The following is a 22,944-nucleotide window of genomic DNA, read 5'->3' on the forward strand; positions in this document are numbered from 1 at the left end:
ATAATAACATAATGTGGATAATATATCTCAGTAAAGAGCGTCTGGTAACCAGGCCACCATTTCATTAAATGCATATGAACACCTGTGCCCTGCTGCATCAGTATCCTGATCTGAAACTCTTGCTCTCCAGTGGAACAACGCAGGTTCAGAGGTCCCAGGTGCCCTATTTGAAAGAACGTGACACAAAGTCTCTGCAGCACAGAGACTGCAATAACGTCTGCACCCATGTTCAAAAACTATGGTAATTATGGTAAACTGTCAGCCTGGTAGCATGATAACCTGGGAGATTAAGCCATGTCTATGGCTTAATCTGGCATGGTTTCGGTATGCTGATTATTAGTTCACAAAATTAGGTAGGCCACACCTGATTTGTAGCATATCTGTACCATCCCTGTGCGCTCATACCTGGTCTGAGAGTCCTTGTGGATTTCAGTCAAATGCCTTTTTGTATTCTGGTGGATGAGACAAAAGGCAGGATGAACGCCACTGTTAACACTCTAAGAGGGAGATAACTACTCAGTTGCAAGGAATGGAAGGACTGGGATCTCTCAGCTGGAGATGCCCTGAGAGCTTGGCTTCAAAAAGGCAATTCCATTAGAAATGCCTGCCTCCACTAAGGGCCTGCACAACAGAGATCCTTTGAAGCTGCAGGCTGGAAAAGGGGTGGAGTTCAGACAGTCGGGGGGCAAACGTTGATCTGATGAAGAATTCCTCAGGCTTACCTTCCTATGGGTTTTTCTCTCCTTCCTGTTTCCTCCCCTTGCTGCAGAACAAGAACCTATGGTTATGACATCAGGAGGCAAGGGATCACATTCTCAATGATGAGGATTGGACCCCTTAAAGCAATCCTACTTCCCTTCAATTCCTTGTGACCACTTACCCATAAAAGCAAAGGTTTCCCATTCTTTTTTTAATTCATTCCTGGACTACAAGAAGAATTAATTTGAACGACTTTTGGGAGAGTTTACCTTTCCAAAGCACTGAGCCATTGGGGTGACTAAGAAGTGATCCAAAAGAAAGACCTTGGCTGTGAAGCCAGCGGTGCGGGCTGCACTCCTGTGTACCACTTGGGTGTGGTTTCATGCTGTAATTAAAGTTCAACGAAAGCTTACTGTAAAAACAAATATGTATTTATTAAATCTTGGTCTGCTTATTATTTTCATAAGCTGTAATTCCTCTGGGGCAATTAGAATTTTGAGGCTGAAATGTCACTTTAAGGCCTATGCATTTCGGGTGTAAAACCCATCTTCAGGGCCTGTGAACATATGTATATATTAGTATTTGCCTTCTGGTTAAATCTACTAGGTGATTATAACAATGAACAAGTCAACCAAAGTATCCAAAATTGGAGTATAGAGAAATCATACATCAAATCATAGCATAATCATTGTCAGAATGAGCAAAAGCATGATTGGAGATTCAAGATACAATAGTGAGATTCACATACATTCCCCATGTTGTGTTAGGAAATGGGTAATTGGTTATGTCATCATCCAAAGTATCCATCATTAGTGGAGGATTATAACGTTGTCAGAAAGATTTCCGAAAAGAAGTGATCCAAGGCAGAGACAAGTGCTGCTCCCTATCCGGGCGGTTCAGTCGTTGTAGGTGTCCTCTTCTGTCAGCTTGTTAGGAAGAATTCTCCAGAATGGCTAATTCCCCTTGCCCACTGAGTCCCTCAGCAGCTTTGCTGGATTTCTAGGATTTATTTGAGTGAGAGCCTTTTTTCCCACTTTTACATGTGTTTTGCTGTGTGTGTTTTACATTTTTGTGTTCATAGACTGTGGATCCTCACCAACTCCACAGGCATCATCTTTTACTGTGTGTTACACAGCACCTTCAGTGCAGTGACACAGGGTTGTCTTTTAGACTTCCCAACTCAGGCTCCATTTTCTGGGACTGACTACTGTCTCCCAGAACATATAAAGTTACCATTAACTTTATTAGCCTCTGTAAAAGCACAGACCCAGTACAAACCATCTTACATGGACTACTGGTAAGGCTTAATACTTATCCCTGTCTGCCTGTTTCTCTTTGAGTGTTGCTTCACTCCCTTTTCATCAAGATTTGGCTGGTAGCAGTGGTAACTACCCTATTTTTTCTACCGCGGTTATCTTAAATAACCTTGGTATTATTTTAGGCTATCTTGGTAGCCTCGAACTGAAACCCGCTAGACCATATATGTTTTATTACGGTTTCGGCTGGGTTTATTCGCCATTTCTTTTTGAAAATGCCTTTCTCATGTTTTACTCTGCGCGCTAAACCATGTTTGATTCCTTTGTTCACCGTCTTTTCGCGGTCTTTTCGTGGTACTCAAAGTGCATAATTGATTTGAATAATTAAGGTATATATTTTATAGAACCTTGTTTGGATGTTCTTTCATGGAAAATGCATGGAAAATACAGATGGTATTCTCCTGTACCATCTCCTTGCAGTGCTGGCATTGAAGTGTTGCTGCATTACATTTTCAGAGTCTTTGGTATGCATCATGTCTGCATTTATGGGGCTCAGAAAATGTATATCTCCCAATGCTTCCTGTTTCTTGGCAATTGATCGAGATCTGGATGTGTAGCAGAGTGTTCAGGCTTCTGAGTGAGGCAGCCAGTAGGTAAGTAAAACCAAACTGTTGTGCATGTGTGTGTGAGAAAGATATTTGGGGTGTGTGGGAGTGGGTGTCTGTAAAACAGATAAACAAACAAATTCATACACACGCAGAGTCCTTGACAGGTTCACAAATAAATGGACAGGATAACAAATGGCACAAAAAAGTAACCAGAATGAACACAAATAAAAGCTCTTCGCATCCACGAGGTTTAAGGACTCCCACCCCTACCCTCCAAGGAAATTCCCAAGGTGATCAATGGTGCTCTTACAATCCTCAATGATGGTAATCCTTGCCTCCTGGTTCTCCGTGACCTCTCAACAGCATTCGGCAACCTACATTGCTGCATGGGGAACTGCGAGATCACCTTCAGCTAGTTCAATTCATACCTTGCTAATCGCTTCCAATTCACAAACATGACTTTTCACAACTGTACTCATCACCTGTGGAGTTTCACAGGGATCCATCTTCTCACCTGTGATCTTCAATCTTTACATGTAACCACTTGGAACCCCCTTTATTCGACAAAACATCAACATCCACAAATATACAGACGACACGCAGTTCTACCAAAAAATATCCTCCATCGAAGACATCCACAGGCTCAAGGCCTGCCCCATATTGATCACGTCTTGAATGTCTAGAGCTTACCAGAAGCACAACCCCTCCAAGACTGAATACCTACTTATGACCAGAAGCACCAAACTCATCTGTTTACTGTTTGGGTTCTTTGTCCCCTTGCTCCTTTGGATTCCATTACTTTTGCTTTACTTTCTTTGCAATGGCTCAAATTTGAAAATTGTTTATTCTTTAATTTCCTTTGTATTGTTTTTAAGTGTCTTTATGTCCTTGCTCCTTCATATCTTTCTTATTTAACTTCTTTCTATTCTCCTAGTAGTTCTCTTCCTTCAAAAGGTTTTTTTCTTCTTACTTTCCCTCGTCCTACTTGTGCTTCTTCACATTTTTGTTCTTTTACCCTTCTGCCCCCCAAAAAATGGAATGATTGTCCTCTCAATTTACATTCAAAATCCTCTTTTCCTATTTTCAAGTCTTGTCTTAAAATCTATCCTCTTACTCAGTAATCTGTAGGTTTTAAATTATTGCTCTACTACTGACCGCCTTCATCAACGCCTCCTTTAGAACAGGCATTGTCCCTGTCAGTCTTAAAGAGGCATGGGTGCGTCCCCTCTTAAAAAAGCCTACCCTAGAGCCATCCCAGCCAAACAACTACCGGCCTATAACAATTGTCCCATTTCTACTTAAATTACTGGACAACGCTGCTCACTGCCAGATCCAACTTTACCTTGAAACAAACTCCATCTTAGGGAAAAGACAGTCCGGATTCTGCAAAGGGCACAGAACTGAAACTGCCCTTCTGGACCTAAAAAAACAAATCAGCAAAATCCTTGACACTGGCAAGCCCGCCCTTCTCCTCCTCCTAGACCACGGAGCTGCATTCGATCTTGTGGATCACAAAACTCTCACCAAACACCTCACGCATGCTGCACACTTCTCTGACCAAGCAGCCTCATGGATCACTTCCTTCCTTGAAGGAAGAGCTATGAAAGTCTTCTCTAACAATGCCAATGCAGCTCCCACCTTCATCCACTGTGGTGTCCCACAGGGATCCTGTACAGCTCCCACACTATGCAATCTTTTCACAAAGCCCCTTTTTGATAAAACTTGATGCACTTGGGATTGCATACACAAATTATGCTGATGATACCCAAGTGCTCCTTCCCTTATCCGGCGATTATCACCAAGACGCTAAAGCCTTAAAGCCAATTTACTCCACTATCCAAGCGTGGTTGGCCACTAACGGCCTATGCCTTAACGGGGACAAGACAGAGATTCTCATTCTTGGCCAAAAAGCCACTCTAGCGAAGCTAGACTGTCTTTACTCCAATTTCTGCATTGATGACTGCATCATCCCAATCTTATCTTCAGTTAAAACTTCAGGGGTCCACATTGATGCTACCTTGTCTATGAATAAACAATTCAGCGCCATCGTCTCTGCCTCTTCCCTAAGCACTAAACTCATCAATGAAATTAAACCTTTCTTAACTAAGGAAAACTGCCTCTCCATAGCTAGAGCCACCAAAGCGACTAAGCTCGACTATTGCAACGCGCTCCTATCCGGCACCTCCAAAAAAATCTAAACCGACTGCAAATCACACAGAATAACTCACTTAGAGCTGCCTTAAGTATTCCCAAGACAGACCACATCCCACAAGCAAGAAAGGCAGCTCACTGGCTCCCAGTCAAAGACTGCATCACATTCAAAATCCTCAAGACCACTCATAAATGCATTAACTACACAGCACCACCCTATCTCTCAGACACGCTATCTAGACCCATCTCAAGCAGGCCTACTAGAGCAAGATACACCAACCTACTAACTGTACCACGCTTTAACAGAGCCAAAGCTGGAGGGATAGGTTTCCCCTACATAGCCTCCAAGCTATGGAATGCACTCTGCTCTACCCTCAGAGCAGAAACCTCTCTCCATGCCTTTCGAAGAAACCTCAAAACTACTCTTTTTAATTAACCTGCCTCTTCTTCACGTGCAAAGTCTACATCAACTATGCCTGTATGTCTATGATAAGTAACTAAGTGATGTTCATTCTATGTAACAAGTGCCATGATACCTCTGGGCTGTTGTGCGCTCTACAAAGATGAATAAATGAATTAATAAATAAGACTAATTTAATTGTACTGCTGTTTGTTTTTGTTCAGTGCTTAAGCACTATAACTATCTAATAAAAATATATCTACAAATACATCCAGACCTACCTCCCTGGTATGAACCTCAAGGGTTTCACACCCCAGTTGGCCATCTACACCAAGTCCCTTGGATCCGACATCTACATACACCTCTTCTTCTTCAAACAGCACATAGCGATAAAGACACAAATAGCTTGGTATTAATTGTCTCTCCTGTGGAATATTAAGCCATCATCCTAGCAAAGAACTTCAGATCTGCTGTCCAAGCCTTGGTCCTCTCCAACTTGTATGGTGCAATGCCCTTTTAGAAGGCCTTTCGGAGACTACACTGGCATATCCAAGCTGTGTCCTGCATGCTGCAGCACGTCTCATCAAAGGACTCTGCAAATGTGACTGCATCACCCCGACCTTCATCAAAATGACTGGCTCCTTATGCATGTCTGTATCATCTTCAAATCCTAAAACATCATCTACAAGGCTGTCACCCTGAAGTTCTAAAGCTACCTCACTGAGAAACTCAGCATCTCCAGAGGTATACAATCCACGAGTGGTAAGGACAAGTGGAGGCTTGAACTCCTGCGGTGCAGGAAAGAAAACACCTTCCTGTCAATATCAGACTCTCTGTACTGCTCCTACAGTTCTGAGAGCTGCTCAAGACCCTGCTCTTCAATGAATGGCTCCTGTCTAACACCCACCTCCACACACCTTCCACTCACCACCCTAAATGAGACTGTGCAACCTGTTCCACCCTCTTTCCTCCCATGATTGCTTTTAGATTCCTTGTTACTTGACTATTGGCCCTGTTAACTCTCCGCTCCCGGGTTTCTTTGCTTCCCTCACCATGTTCTTCCTCCTATGATTGTAAAGTGCTCAGTTGCTTCCCAAAGCTAGGCCTGTGCTCAATAAATACCATAATAATAAGTCCTTCCATGCTAGTGAGGTTATTAATAATTGTTGGCTAACTAGGAGTAGACTTTCAAAGGTCATGTAGCCATGAATGTCCACCTTTCGAGTTGTACTCCTTGGCTTTATTTACTTTCTAATATATTGGTAACCTTCTTGCCCAGATCTCATTCCACCTCCCACCATCTGGTCTTGCCTAATGGTGACCAGGTCTGCTGGAATGTTCCTTTTCTTACTTGCTTCCTCTCCTTCTTCTTCATCTGTAACATCCTCATTATTGGGTCTTCCACCCCTTCTTGATGTTCCCACATTCTCCTGAATCTTTTTACCTCATTCAACTATTGCCATTTCCTCCAACGATTGAGCCTCTAATATCAGCAATGCATTCAAACCTCTGATATCTCTTCCTGATCTTATCATCTTATCATGGCTTACACCATCTATTTCTATTACAACCACCTCACCCAGTTATTTACCACCATGTCTTAACATAAATACCTCCTATTGATGTTACAATTTCCTCCAGTCTCTGTCTCCCTCTTATCGGTTCCATCACTCCTCTCACCTCCAACAGGCTCCTCTCCTCTCCATTCCTTGCAACACACTTGGAACTCCTCCCCACAAGATCCCTATTTAACCAGCAGCCCACACCCTGCAACAGGGCTTTGCAATTTTATACTGGGTTCCCTCATTCCTCAGAGTGAATATTACTCTGTGGGTGTGCATATCTGAGTACCAATTTTTAGATTGCTTGGATTGGTTACATTCCTTGAGTGTACTTGGTACTGCTATGTGCTCACCAGGTTAGACCAATCTAATTTCAGGTGCCTTCTACATCTTAGATATTCGTTTTCAGTTATGATCTTCTTAGAAGCTGACTGCACTGTGCTGCAGTGCATCTATCATGCGGACTACTCATTGGAAACACACTATGAAAGCTTTCTGTATTGTTTGAGTCAGTGTTAGCATGGTATGCCACATGGAAAGAAGGATACTTTGTTTCCCTAAACTATGCTGCTTTCCGTGTGAGATTCAACAAGTTCAGAGATGTGTGGCCATGACACAACATATCTGCAGGGCTGCAGTATTTTTTTAGGGTCTTGTGGAACTTCAAAGAAGGTACCTTCTTTTTGCTAGTGGATCTAGTAACAGTATCACTTCACTCTACCATTGTTGATTACCCAGAAAGGTTCTCCATTAAAGGGAAGCATTTCATTTCAGAATTGGAGATTTGGATCTGACTATGTGGAGCCCTAGTCTCTATTACTGAGGGGGAAGAAACTTCCACTTGCGTAGAGTCTAGCATGAAGGTCTAGATCAGAGCGAGGGATAGTTTGATCTAATGGGTCAATGTGTGCATCAATCCTGGACCCTTGCAAGTGCCCTGGGTTGCAGCAATGTGACTGTTCCCTGTCAGTTGTCAGGGGCCCTGGTGAGTTGGCCCGGAATACCTGCCTCCTAATGCCCCAGGACAAATATGAACTGGCTCAGGGTGGAACCCAGCCCCCACTGGCATCTGTGAATCTGACAGAAGACCACATCACAGTTATAGAAACATCTGTACATGCCCACACATTTATGTATGTGCATATAACTTCAGTATATGTGTGATTGGGGCAAGGCTGATATTTTGGTGCAACACTTTCAGCATGAAGGCGTTTATTACAGGACAATTCCAACATATATTGCGTGAACAGGGCTTATGAACACATGTTTTACAGGCAAAGTTTGCTTATGTTGTGGTTATAGGTGTCATTCAAAAGTGTTTAACATGACAATGCTTTGTGTATTGAAGACATATACATCATGCAAAAGCAATACATTAATGATATAAGCATACTTTGTGGGCTTCACCACCATCCATATGTGCTTCCAGGAAGCAATAATGCAGTGTATTGTGGTCATATACATCAGGAAAATGATGTTCTACATGGAAATACTGGCATATAATGTGAATAGTCAAATATGTTATGTGGGGTGCATTAAAAGGCCCCAACTTAAGTTCCCTTTCAAATGAAAGGCAGGATTTTCTGATGCTGACACAAAAATGTGAACATGTGCCACGGCTAACAGAAACATTTCAGGGAAAAGACATGGTGCGTGTTGACAAAAAGCAATGTATATTATGTTTCACATGTAAAATAGCAGCAGACATTTGAAATGGAAAAGTCACTTTATTTTCATGAAAAGTCTCTATAAGCCAGAGGCAAACCCTTTTGCTGGCTGTCGGACACTTCACAAAGAAATCCCCCACTACCAGTCTGGATTTTACATCCCCAGCTAATTACAAACTGCAATAAAGTGCCCAGATAAAGGTGTGGAAAACCCAGTGTTCCCCAGACTTGCTGGCTATGAAGGCAGTAACTGCAGGAAAATTTCCCTTGGCTGGAGCGTGACCAAAATGTGTGAAAATGGGGGATACAAGGATGGAGGCTGAAACTCCAACTTCAAAGAGAATAATAAAAAACTCTGGTTACAGGCAAGCCCGGTGAGATCATTTGGCCTGGAGGCAGGAGAATTGCCATTTGTCCCACATGAAGATTTACTATTAATTAAAAAGGACTATTATCCTTTAGGACCTTTTTCCCAGCAACCATAAGGCAGATTTTCTTCATCTATGTACAATTTTTGGTTAATCCCATTGCAATTTTGGAGATATATAATTCATGCACCAACGAGCTAGGGAACTGTAATGGCCATCTAAGATGTACTTCTGGCTGATCTGAAAATATTCCAAATGTTAGAGTTGGTGAACGGCAGTAGGATAAAATTAGGAATATGGGTAACATATTACATATTCGTAACTTTTATGCGTTTTACGGAAAAGGCAGAAAATTGCCACATGGCTCTGCAACATGTTGCGGACCTGGCTGTCATCTTATTTAATTCCCCATGATTAGCTAAATCAGAAAATATGTATATTATGGCAGTTATTAGTAAAATTATTACGTTTTGCAACATAACTACTTATGCCAAAAATTTGACACAGTAACAAATCGAGCTTGTCAATTAAGCTGCCATATGTTTGCTCCAGACTCTGTAGAGAGGGGCTGGAGTGGAGAGGAGAGAGAAGGGTATCTGTCAATGGTAGTTGTGAGAACCCTGGCTGGGTAATTCCACAATATTGTAAAATTGGTGGGGTAATCACTGCTATATAAGAGGGACTGCACTAGGAGGAAGAGACAGAGCTGGGGACATTTACCATCAAAAGAGTGCTGCTGCAACTTTCCATCTGACATCTGCAGGGGAACACCAGAGGAGATTGCTGAGAGTACATCTTGGTGGAGCTGTCTATTACTAGGAAGGCCTAAAAGCTGATGGGCTACAAGGGTGGAGAGCGGGAGGTCATCCTTGTGAGTTGAATGACCAGATCCATGCCCTATATTTCCAGAGTTTCATGAGATGCAGCTGGCTTACCTGAACTTTAAACAGAGGCTTTCCATGTAAGTAGAACTAAACCCTGGGAAACCAAAAGGTGGGTAAGTCTGCCTGCCTTGAATCCTTTCACTTTACAGTTGGTGGAGGGACAAATTGTATAGATATTTAACCTACTTGACTAAAACGATTAATGTAATTAATTCCCCATTTGATGGAACACTACAGGGTGCACTTTGTTAAAATTCGAAATTAGCAAAGCTCACTTTCCAGTGTGCGCTGAAAAACTATAGCCTATGATTTAATTGGGTAATCCTTGTTGTCCCATTGACCCCAACTTCTTTAAGAAAGAGGGGTGTATTTGTTCTTAAATCAGTCCAAACCTTTTATTCAGCTTCCCCAACACAGGCCTTTCTGTAAGGGGGGGTCTGAAATCCAGAATTCCCCAAAGCTTTCCAATTTATTTGTCTGACTTGCCAACATAGACCAACATAAGTGGGTGTCTGAAAAACAAAGCGATAATTTACCCTGTGTTTATTTTAAAATAAAAGTGTGGGCAAAATTATAATTGCCATATGTATTTTTACCAATTTTGAAATCCTACTGCTACCCTTTTAAGCCTACAAGACGATCTAAATCACACATTACATAAGTCCCTTTGTTATTGATCAGTGATATTATTTTGTGAAGTGAAATTTGCAGAAAGTAGGAATTGTGATTGTGTTCTTTTTAACTCACTTGTGTGATGTATTTATGCTGAGAGAAGTTGTTTGTGTTGTGCCACATATAAAGTGGTGTTTTTGAAATTTTCGTGCTAATTTCTAATACAGTTAATTTTAATAAATACCAATATATTTCATGTACAGCAGAATGGTTCTTGGCTCAGTGTTAGCTCAGGGGAGAGGGATCCAAGAGGCATGATATGTGTCTGAGATAGGACTAAAAAAAGAATCTGTTCAATAGTTCGTTGCATAACCACTTGAGTGGGGAGGGAAGGAACTCCCCATGTTGAGGGTGGCTTATCAATAAACTGTTACAACGTGGGGGCTTGTCTGGGATTTAGCTTCCTATTCCTGACCCAGGACAAGTACATTGTGGCCGTCTATTCATTTTGATGCAATTGTATTAAGGTGGGGGGAAAGTCATCTTTGTTTTGTTAAAGTGCCGCTAGGACTTGACTCCTATGTTCCAGTGAGGCGTATAGGTAAGAAATTAAGATTGTTAAGAATTTATTTGTGTGAGGAAATCCAGCAGGAACAGGGTGATTTTGCCCCTGCATAAAGAAAGTTTTATTGAAGTGCAAAAACCCAATTGTGAAAATGACTACTGTACAAATTGGGGAAGCCAGGGAGAATCTCCTAACTAAATTATTTCTCAAAGTAGAATGGGTTAAGGACAATGAAGGAAACTGGCAAACCAATATTGTGTGGGAGGTTACCTCAGTAAGCAATGATATTTGGCTTGAAGCCGGAATATTGCACAAAGCACTTGAAGCATTTTATCTGACCACAAATGCTTGTGATGAACAGATACAAATGGCTCAGTTATATTTTTATTTGCTGTTAGTAGAAGAGCGCTGGTAAAATAGTGAGGCTAGTAGGATGAATCCTGCTGGAGAGCTGTAACAGGCCCGGGATCTTGTTCAACAACTCAAAGCTTAGTTAAAAACACAACAAGAAGGAACTGTAACACAGATAAATCTTTCACAGAAGAATGCAACCTGCTGGATCAAAGATTCAGAAGCCGGGGCTATTCCCATGTACACTTGGCAGAAGCAAGAAAACAAGCCTGCCAACTAGAAAGATCAATATTACTCTCACCTAAACCCAGAACAGGATGACAATCCAACGATCAGATTCTTAACAAGATACAACAAAGACAGCTATGCACTCCAAAAAATTTTGAGAAAGCACTGGGGACTACTCCTCATGGATGAACACATCAAGCCGCAACTAGAAACATATCCCAGCATGTCATACAGCAGAGCACCAACCCTAAGGACCTTACTGAGCCCCTCCTTTCTTGCAGACAAACACATCACGGCACAGGACTGGCTCAGTAAACTGACACCAATTGGTTTCACGAAATGTGGGACATGCTCAATGTGCAAGCATGCAACCCAGACCAAATGTGCCAAATTCTTAGGCTGCCCAATCTTCAACATCACTGAACACATCAACTGTAGAAGCAAATTTGTGATTTATGCAATTATCTGTGTTTGAAATAAAATATACATAGGCAGCACCATCCGTGAGACACGCTTCAGGATTAGAGAGTACATGAATAGTTTATATTCACAAGACCCCAAACTACCGTTGGCAAACCACTGGCAGAAGAATCACCAAATGGAGAACAAGAGTGACATAAGGTTCATCGGGCTAAAGACGGTCCGGCTGGGCCCAAGAGGAGGAGACAGAATCCAAAAACTGAGACAAGAGGAAGCACGTTTAATTTGCCATTTCAGATGTGTGAAAAATGGCCTTAATAAAGACCATGATCTAAATGTCTTCCTGTAAACCTCCTCTGCTCTATTTTTCCTCCTATCCCTTTACCCCCACAGGGACTCATGAACTTGGGTTTTTTGGTAGACACGGCCCAAGAAGAGACCATGCCACACACACCTTTTATTCAAAATTACTGACCCAACTATGGGCATGATGCAAGTGATGCTACTTACACGCACCCATGTCTACTGACTCACTTCACCAAGGGGATTCACCACATGTATAGCCCAAACCATCATACTCATTATGATACTAACACACATTACAGCCCTTGACCCCCACAGTCCACCTCAACACATAACCGCATCATAACTCGATTTCCCCAGCGATCCCCTATTTTCCACACAGCCTACTGGCTAGGGCCCACCAGCCCCCGCTTCTAATTTTAAGTCAAGAGCTTTACTCTGTGAGTGTCTTGCACTGATCCGCGGCGCGTGCGCAGTGGCGTACTACGACGCGCATGCGCCAGGACCAGCGCTAAGATGCTACACCATCGCGCATGCGCGATCCAAGACTAACGTGAGTCAACAGAAAACCAACAGCTCTTAATGACAGCACCCAGAGCGGTGTGCAGAAGCAGCAGAGCACTGCCTGGGACGCCAGACAGAGCATACAGGTAAGCCTCTCCGCCCACCCCCGGGACAGTATAGCATATGCAAACCCATGGACAGTGCTTAGCATTTAACGCCACATCCAATGATTATCTCCAATCCTTTCTAACAACTAGGATATGAAATCCAATGACCTAATGCTCTACATGGCTGGGAACACACAGGAGCACGTCTCTAAGAGCCCCTGATGCACATCCCGGACCATCCAATTCAACAACCCCAGCCAACATCACAGCCTGGGGCAAACTACTTAACAGCCCCATACTTAGATGATGCTGCAATTGCAACAGCAAACACGCACTACGGTTGGGAACACACAAAGGCTATTCAAGAAAAGCCCTTGATGTTTTTTCCACAGTGCTCATGTGCAATGACCACAGCCAACATGTCTTTACCGGGCAAACGGGACCCTTGATGAACTTGAGGGGATCAATTGGGGCTATGCCTACATGTCAAGCTCCAACTCCCATCTTTATTCCCCCTAGGGCCCAACAGGAGCCAGGACTGCCTTAAGGACAGTTTATTACTACAGAACCCCACTGAGGGCACACAGCAACCTAATTTTGGTACGAGGCAATTACCTCAATCTATATTACCATCAGTACTTTTTCAACCAGCTACTTACTTCTCTCTTCTCTTCCTCCCTTCTTCTCTTCCAATTGCAAACTTTCTTTATACCAACACATCAATGTTTTTTTATGTCATGTCATTACCTGTCACTATGATTGCACATCACCTTAACACCACTGTTGAAAATAATGTAACATGTCACTAAATTGTCACGAATTACTCAACAGTGGGCACCATTGAATATTGTTCAGCCTTGAGAACGACCGTAGGGTCGAAACACGTGTCGGCTGACCTAAACTTGCTCGTCAAGTTCCAAATAGTGTTTCTCAAAAACACATGTATTTATGAAAAAAATCACCCAAGAAAAACACCAACAATAAACAAATGAATACGTACTAACCAGAGTGTTACAAATATTTATTTCACAAACTCCAAGCAAGATAGCCGGGAGCAACAAACCTCTTTTTTCCTACTCACCAAACTGGGGCTTAGGCTAAACCCCAAAACCGCTCCTGTGATCTTGCCCAAATCACAATCACAATACAATTGGAGCTCAGAACTGGCAGGTTCCACTCCTAGAGCCTAAACCCACCTCTTAGTTAAAAACACAACAGCAAGAGAGTGATGAGTTTGAGGAAGTGCAAATGACAAGTGCTCACTTTGAAGTCTTTGCTGAAGAACCCTGGGTTCTTCAAGCAAGTGTATCAGTAGAGTCAATGGATCTGGTTAGTAATCAGAATAGGAGCGTGTATGACTCTATACCAGAAAACTCTAAATGTTATTATGTGGACAGTGTTCTTGTCAATGGCCAGGATACTCCTGCCAGGCGAGACTCTGGGGCCAGCAGAACAGTAGTGGATGAAAGCTTTTTCAGGCCTGAGGATGTTGCTAAGGCACCCAAGGGTCCCACTAAGATGTCTGGAGGCCCTGTCCAAATGGTTCCAATTCTACCAGGCCTCATTCAGTGTAATGACATGACAGTGTTGATTCCTGTCAGTGTTCAGACTGAGGTGCCTGGGAGAGTCCTGTTGGGGAATGATCTAAAAACTCTAGGAGTTGTATCCAGTACCCCCAGGCCTCCCAGTATGGAGACCCAGAACCAAACCAAATTGGCTAGAGAGGCCACCTTAAGGAACCACTCTAAGCCTGTGGGAACCTCTACTGAGAACCCCACTACAAGCCTTGGTGTTGGTAAACTGACCTCTGACCCAGGCAAATTTCAGGCTAACATGTTAGGGAAATGGGAGCCCCAAGCAAGCTCCATCATTGTTCCCCCAGTTATAGAGTCTGTGACTCCCCCTGCTTCTGAGGAAGAGGTGGATAGACCTACTGGAACCCTAACTAGGCCTAAGAGTTCTGGTAATTCTCAGTGCTGGTGGAAAACCAGAAAAGAAAAGTCGAAGGCCAAAAACCTTCAGGCTGTTGGACCTTCCGTAGAAGACTCCAACCCAATTCCTAGACTTAAGGGGGAAACTCCTAAAGTAGGCAAAGGTATATCTAAGAGGGAGGAGAAGCATGTACCTTGCTTCTCTCCATCCCCTCCAACCAAGAGGCCTAAAACCCCACCTTCTCTCAACAGAGAGGTAGGGAAGACCTCTGGAGGCCCCTCTAGATATAAGGAGTTTCTTTATAAGGACTCCTTGAAAAAACCTATCATAGGTTCAGTAGTTGTATCAACTTCTGAGGGACTGGTCAACCGGATCCCCTATAAATTTAAAAAGACTGATGTTCCTAGGAAGGTTTGTAGGTCATATAGCTTACAAAGGAAAACCTTTGAAACCATGGAGCACAAGTCAGGGTGTCACCACCAAAATGCTGATGGTCTCTCTAGGATGTATGTCATCGACTAGAGGTATGAGATTCATCCAGGAGTGGATTAAATCCTCCTGTCCCTTAGTCTGGGGGGGGCGAGTGTTAGGGAGAATTCTCTGCTTAGGCTGAATTTCCAAACCTAGTGAGTCCCCCAGCAGCTTTGCTGGATTTCTGGAGTTTGTTTTTTTTCCATCCTGCCAAGAGTGGGACTCTTTTTCTCCCACTCTTGGACATGAATGTGGTTAAATCCTTTGAATGTCAATGTGTTCTATGGGCTATGGGGTCTTTTACTCCATAGGGTCTCATATGTTTTTCTATGGGTGTTACTCTGCACCCTCCATGCCGTAACACTGGGGCGTCCTAGAGGATCCCCACCAGAGACTCCATACCCTGGGACTGACTACTGTCTCCCAGGGCATGTAAAGTCACCATTGGCTTTACTAGACCTACATTTATTAACAGAACTAGTACAAACCATCCTATTGTGGACATACTAGTAGGGGTAATTTCATTACCCCTGGGTCTGTTATTCGAGGGGGCACTGTCCCGTCCCCCCCATCGAGTTTTGGCTGGTGGCAGTGGAAACTACTCGTTATATTCGACCCCGAATATAACCCTAGGGGATTCTTCCCATTGTTGGAGGTTAATACTTTTTCTCGTTAATCTCTAACATACCACCGGTTTATTTATCTTAAATAACTCTATCGGTCAGTATTTTCTGCCAGAACTCGGTTTTTAAAATGGCATCTGTGTCCGTCTCTGTGACTCCTAAACCAAAGGTTGAGCCCTTTGTTCCACTTTTGGCGGGCTTCTGCACAGAGGCCCTCCAAAGTGGTGCCATTCTGTCTGGGTACCACAGGGGGTGTGGGAGGGGGTTTAGGCACCCTGGACTGAGTTGCCTTGCCAACTCAAGTCGCACTCTGGTGTGATTGGCCCAAGTGGTGAGCCACCCCGCTCACCACTTAGCGTGTTTTGATTGACAGCCAGGCTGAATTAATGGGGGTTTTCTGCATAAAAGCAGGGCTTTTGGGACTCGACCTTCAGAAGTCGCCACAGGACCTAAGAATCCGACGAGGGTAAAGCTGAGCCGACCTGCAACGACGACACCTCCGGTGGAGCCCTGCTGAACCGACTCACCACTTCCCAACGACAGAGGAAATCTCCCGGCTGGAGAGTCTTCTTCCCCTGACTGGTGGGAACAACCAGTCCCCTTGCTTTTTCTTCGCTTCCAGGGCATAGTGGTCGAATTGCCCGTGCAGAGCACCCCGGCAACCCGATAGCCACTAGCCCATACCGCGACCAAAAGATGGTGCCTTGTGATGGAGCACTCCGCGGCTGGTCTCTTCCCTGGTGGTGCAACGATCTTCAACTTTCCTTCGACGACGAGAGCATCTCTTCTCTTGGCCAAGCCCCGACTTGCATCACCACCAGGAACAACTGCCCCCGCCGGAGCTGCCTCTCCACATACAAGGTACCGTGTCCGCCTGGCTTCCCTTGTGTCGGTTAGCGTGAGGTGTCTTAATCCTCGCCTCTCCATTGGGTCGCCTCCAAGCCTTCTTAACTTTCTGTTCTGAACTGGTCCAATCTTTCTGTGACAATTTGCTCCAAAGACTCAAAGTTCATTTCCACTGTGATACTTTTTGGGACATATCGCCTTGCCTCTCTCCGAGTGGGCCTGGCCTCTGAACTTTGCGATCTACAGTAGACCCTGCCTTACTTGCCTTGCATTTGTTCCTAAAAGTGTTGGTACCGAGTTGATTTCATACCCTGCCTTTTCTCTCCCGTCCTAACGAATATTAGAGTGCCATCTAGGTTAAAGCATTCACCTCTGTCTGCAAATAAGTGGTGCCTTTGAACCTATACTTGTAGAACTATTGTTAGGGGCATTGATTTACTTATAGTAATTGCGATTGAAGTTGTTTGCCGTATTAGTGCCAGTGTGTTTTCCATAGATGTGTTTTTATAAATAAATAACTATATATCTTTACACCGAAGCTCTGTTCCGTGTTTGCTTGTTCGACTGTGTAAATTGCCCTATTTTGTATACTCCACATACTGCCTAACTCTTCTTGAGGGAAGTCTGACTGCTCAGCCACAGCTACCAAGTGAATCTGTGTGGTACAGACTGCTACCAAGTGGGTTTACTGCCAAACACCTGTAGTCCTAAACCTTTTGCAGTGGTCCCAGAGGGAACTGCACAGGTTTCCGCCTAATATCCACCACTGGAACGCCCTCCCCGTAGTCCTCCGAAAACAAGATTTCTACAGAGCCTTCTGCAAAGCCGTGACAACCTGGCTGTTTAGCTGAATTGTGCCCCCAAAACCACCTATGACTATTATGTATATATATTGTCAAGCTTTGAATGTAACTGGTTTGCAACAGAGCCCTGATGCTCTTGGGCTTAGGCACTTTCTAAAGTAAAAAAAATACATAAAATAAATAAATATACAGGAAAAACATGGGATGAAAGTCATAGAAGTCTGGGGGAAAAAAGGAAAACAAGAAATGAAACCTACACCTACACAATTATATACAGAGGCAATGGGCTAGTCCCATCTCCAATATGAGCCAAGCTGTCCACCAAGGGCTAATCGCACGACCATGTCCTCCTTCATCGGAGGGCATCTGCAGACTCCCAGAGGGCTTGCAGGGTGGGAAGTATTTGTTTTTCAGTCTCCTGCGCCGCCTTGCAAGTGGCCTCCAGGACGGCAGCCCGCCACCTTGTGCGACACAATGAAACCTCAGCCCTGGCTGCCATCACCCCCTGTTTCCTGTGCCCGCTGACTCTCTGCCATCAGCTGCCTCTGAAAGCCTCTGAACACAGAAGACATAGCCCACATCGCAGCCACATGTTCCTCCTGCCCCAAAGGTGTGACCTGCCTCTCCAGTGTTGTATGCCCTGTGACTGAGCGATTCTTCCTTGTTGCCACCTGCTGCCACTGTGCTCGGTGCATGCTGTATTGGTACGCCTTCTCACTTGGTGATGATTGATGAGGGAATACCGTACATGCACTGCTCCTAGGTGCCTGTTGTCCCTCCATTGCCTGTGACCTTGTCGGTGCCTGGTTAGACACAATGACCACCTCAGCTGCTGTGCCTGGGACTCCCACCTCAGGAAGGGATGTGAGCTCCACCAGACGGGGTGTTGTGGGTGGTACTGGTGCATAGGGGGCCTTGCTGGTATGTTGGCCCAAAGGCACCCTGGAGGATGTCTGGTGCACAGAGGAGGAAGACAAGGAGGTTGTTGTAGCAGTGAACAGCCCATGGAGTCCACCAGGGAACAGGCCTGCTGCAAGCAAGGCCACCAAGTGGTATAGCCCATTGTGATGATGGGCAACCAGACTACGAGTAGCTTGCCCATTATCACAAATGACACCTGTCCACCTCATGAACCCAGCCAGGAGGGGCAGCACATGATCCCGATGGACACACCAGATGGTAAGGGGTGTCGGTCTGGCTGGAGACACCAGCCGACAAGGGGGTGTTGGTCTGAATGGAGGCATCCTGGCAGGCACACACTGCTGCATGTGATTGCCAAGGGACAGGATTTTGCACATACACCTCCACGGTGGCCTGCACAGCCTCATGTTGCTGGGAAACGACTGCAGCAGGCACATCCACCTCAACACCTCCACCTGACCCCATGATCTGGGCTGCAACAGCCACCTCCTCCACCTCCCCATCCGTCAATCTGGATGGCTCCAGGGCATCTTCTGCCATGGATAGCCCCTGTGTGATATCACCTGGCCCCATCGCTGCTGAGGAGTCCCCACCCACCTTCACTTTCTTGGTCTCAACCCCAGCAGTCATGCCCACTGTCACTGGTGCTGCCACAGCCACATCGCTCCGCAAAGATCAGCTGTCACAGGGGCGTGGCTGGGGCATGCGCCTCTGTCTGGCAAATTCATCACTGCATCCATTCTCCACAGCACTGCTTCCTCCATCTTCATCAGATGCAACTGTGGAAAAGGAGACACAGAAGCGCAACATCAGTGTGCTGCACCAAAGCCGGTGTGGCATCACCAACATTCACAGGTACATGACTTCTCAAAGGAACAAACATCAATCTCCACACCCACACACACAATCCACATCCATACAGATATAACTCAGGCACAATGTGAAATACATACATAACACATCCCCATGTAAACGCAACACAATGTGACCATTGCACAGACACATACCAATATGAATCACATGACCCCAGGGAAGGTCGACCTGACTCAACTGCAACTGGATGCTCATCCATGGGAGACATAGCACATGGGTGGGCAGGGAGCTAATTAGAAAGACGTACACACACGTAAGCATTGGAGCACAGAAGTGGCAGGCCACCGCAGTGGAAACACTTTGGGCAAGACACACAGTTGAATCATGGCCACCAGTGGCACACCATACTGGCACCATTCCCAGCATTTCTACAATACAATCTGGATATGTTGGAATGGGTTGGATAGGATTACTTAGCATGGACATGCAGACACCTGCCTGGCCATCACTCCACACAATCACATCAAACTACTTGTCACTGTCAAAACCAGTCAATTGTGTAGCTATACACACATGCATCAATTGCACATGCACATGTAAGCATGACATAGCAGCAATAACATACACATGAGCATCATGCATGCACATGACATGGGCAACACTACCTCACCTGGCACACGTGCCGTCCTGGCACATCTCAGACACAGGTAACATTGCATGTGCATAGTCTGCAAGACAGCACTACAATACACAATGCAAGTAAGAGCACATTTCAAAACTGTAGATGTCTGAATGCACACACGGGGAACAATGTCTGGGGCATGCACGGAGAAACCGTCTCAGAAACATATTTGCTGCAAGCCTAAGGGGGTCACTGCCAACATGCAGGCACATAGACAACATACATGCAGTGTAGGGCAGTGCACGACATGCCTACTCATGAGCCGACTACAGACCTTGTCATAATTTGCAGACCTGGGAATGCAGCACCGGGTAGAACGTCTCCAGGACCCACATGGTGTTGCTCAACAGTCTGAACCAGCAATGCCCCGCCATGGTAGTACCGGCCTTGATGTAGCATATGGCCTTGCCGTGGCTCCTGGATTTCAGATCCTGCCGGGGCTTATGGATGCTCTTGAATGTGCAGACTGCTACCCCCTCCATGTTGATGGCATCCGTGATTTCGTCCCAGATCTGCTGACGTCCTTCCTTGCCACATTGCATCACTGTTTTGAAGAGGGTGAGATGATGCTCCAGGCCCTTCACCACCAGAATGTCAACTTCACTGGAAGCTGAAGTTCACAACCCTCTGCCTCGCTGCCATGGGGTTGACACTATGGTCAGACGATGATGGTGCTGACATGGCAACCCCGAGGCAGGTGTGGGTGGGCAAGGCGGTCCTGGAGATGGGCTGTGGAGTGGTTGTGGTGGAATGGCATGCTGGGAGTCAAACAAAGCAGCTGAGGTGGTCACAGGGCCAGAGACAGGAGCACAGTTAATGGCTGGACAGCAGGCACTCCAAACGCAGTGCAGGTGTGTAGCAGGCACCACACTGTACAGGCAGCAGCAGATGGCAAAGTTGGAGGAAACACAGGGCAGTAGGGGACAGGTAAAATGGCATGGAGGCAGGAGCGTGGGTCTTCCATGTCTTGCAACGAAGGAAGCCAGAACAGAGTGAAAGGACTTTGTGTGTGAAAATGTAAAATCTGAGAAAAGCATGGACACGTGAAAATAGAGGAAATGCCCTTAGTGCGTACCTTACGTGACACCTGCTGCACGCACGCGTTGACCACACCATAATCGAGAATATATCAAGATGTGGAAAAGCAACTCTGAACGTGCGTGCGAAGGGGAGGAGACAGAAAAGTGTAGTACATGCTTACTTTGGGGTGCCACGCATTCTGTTCACTTCAGGGACCGTACGTACTTGTTATTGTTGGGGGGGCTTTCCCTCCGCGCGTATGCGCATTTGCTTTAGATTTTTGAGAGGCTAATGGTGAGTCGCGTACGCATTTGTTTCATCTCTGGGTGCCCCTATTTATCGCGTACCATTATTTTTACATTTCTTGTAGCTTTCTGGGTTTCGCGTATACATTTTTTGTGTTGGTGGGTACCACTGCGTATCACAGAATGTTTTTTTTCCTATTTTGAAAGGTATCCTGTATCCCGTATGCATTTATTTAGTTTTCTGGGTGCCTGTGCATTACACATACCATACTATCCACATCTTGGGTACATTTGAGCCTTGCTGGACCACAGAACTAAGTCTCACATCACATCGACTGTCCCCTCACTCATATTGCCCAGGACAAAAGCTTTGTGTGCCTTCCATATTTCAGTTACACCTGTGACATGAGTGGAAAGGCCCTTTGAGGGAAAGGGGACAGACGGAGCCAGGGACATACTGTGGAAGCAGTTGCCCAAGCACCAGGGGGTCGGCGACATGCTGTGGAAGCCTCTGTCCCAGGGGGACAGGGACGTTCTGTGGTCGCAGCTGTCCAAGCCACCGGGGGTCCTGCCATGCCCCAGGCCACATGCGTTGAGGCATCTGGACCCCAAAGTGGTCCCAGCCACACAGGGGTGGCTGCAACACCTTGTGGCACCCATGGCGAAAAGGCTAAGCCTGCACAGCAGGAACAGGCTCAGCCCCATAACACGGCACAGGATAATGGAACATTGAGGAAGAAGAATTTCCATGATGAAGAGCTCCAGATCCTCATGCATTACATGACTATTCACCATCATTATATATTCCTTCATCCGGAGAACACCCATACAACTGCTCAGCATATGGTGCATTGGCAGCATGTCATGGACGAGATCAACGCGTTAGGGTTTGAGAAGCGCACTGCTGCACAGGTAGTGAAGCGCTGGAATGAACTCACCCGTCGCATCAAGCACAAACTGGGTGTCAACCTGACAACTGGAGGGGGATCACCAGAGGAGGAGGAGCTGATACAGCATGAAGAGGCTATGAGCCAATTCATACTACTGGAGCAGGTGCAAGGTGTGGGAGGCCTACAAATATTATAAGGACACGTCCGGTGAGTGACCAACACTGTGCATCCTGAGTATATGAAGTAATGCACCGCCAAGATGTATAATATTGGTACACATCTGGCTGCATTAGAATGACTGACCTGGCTGAAACATGTGAAATTAGTCCTGTCCAGTGGACACAATAGTGGATACAAACAATGTGGTGTACATCACTGGAACATGTCTGTGTGACACAACTCTACCCCCACAATCTTCCCCCCAACATCTGCAACATGATGCCACAAACTGCACAGTTGTTTGCTGCATCCTTGATGTGAGTGACTCAGCTCTGCTAGAAATGTGCATGTGTCCTAAATCCTAGTTAAGCTTCATGCCTTACAGGGTATTGAATCTCTTTTCACACATGTATGTATATGTGTTGCCATGCTACACAGACCATCCAAGCTGACACACAACACACCTTATGGCGTTCCCTGAGTAAATGAGTAAATGTGCATATGTTCGGACTATACACATTCCAACTGCCAAATGACAATAACTCCAGTGGCAAATCATTGTGACGCCTGCTCCGTCTTATCCTTCCACACTCAGCCTACACTCCATGGGCCCACGCCCCTCTCCCTCTTGTGGGTCTATGTATCTTGTTCCTATCTACAACTCCATTAACTTACTCTCTCCACTTCACTTACCTTGCCTACGTGGTCCTCTTACAGCCAAACATCACATGGGACTATTTCCTGTTTCCCAAACTTAAGTCATGTTCACATTGTCTCCAGTCCCTGTACCAAGACAAAACTGGTATAATGTGATGGCTGCAGTCTTGTATGTGGATATGTGTGACTGCCTGTTG

This window comes from Ambystoma mexicanum, chromosome 7q (assembly GCF_040938575.1).
Source record: "Ambystoma mexicanum isolate Mex_15411 chromosome 7q, UKY_AmexF1_1, whole genome shotgun sequence".
NCBI lineage: Eukaryota > Metazoa > Chordata > Amphibia > Caudata > Ambystomatidae > Ambystoma > Ambystoma mexicanum.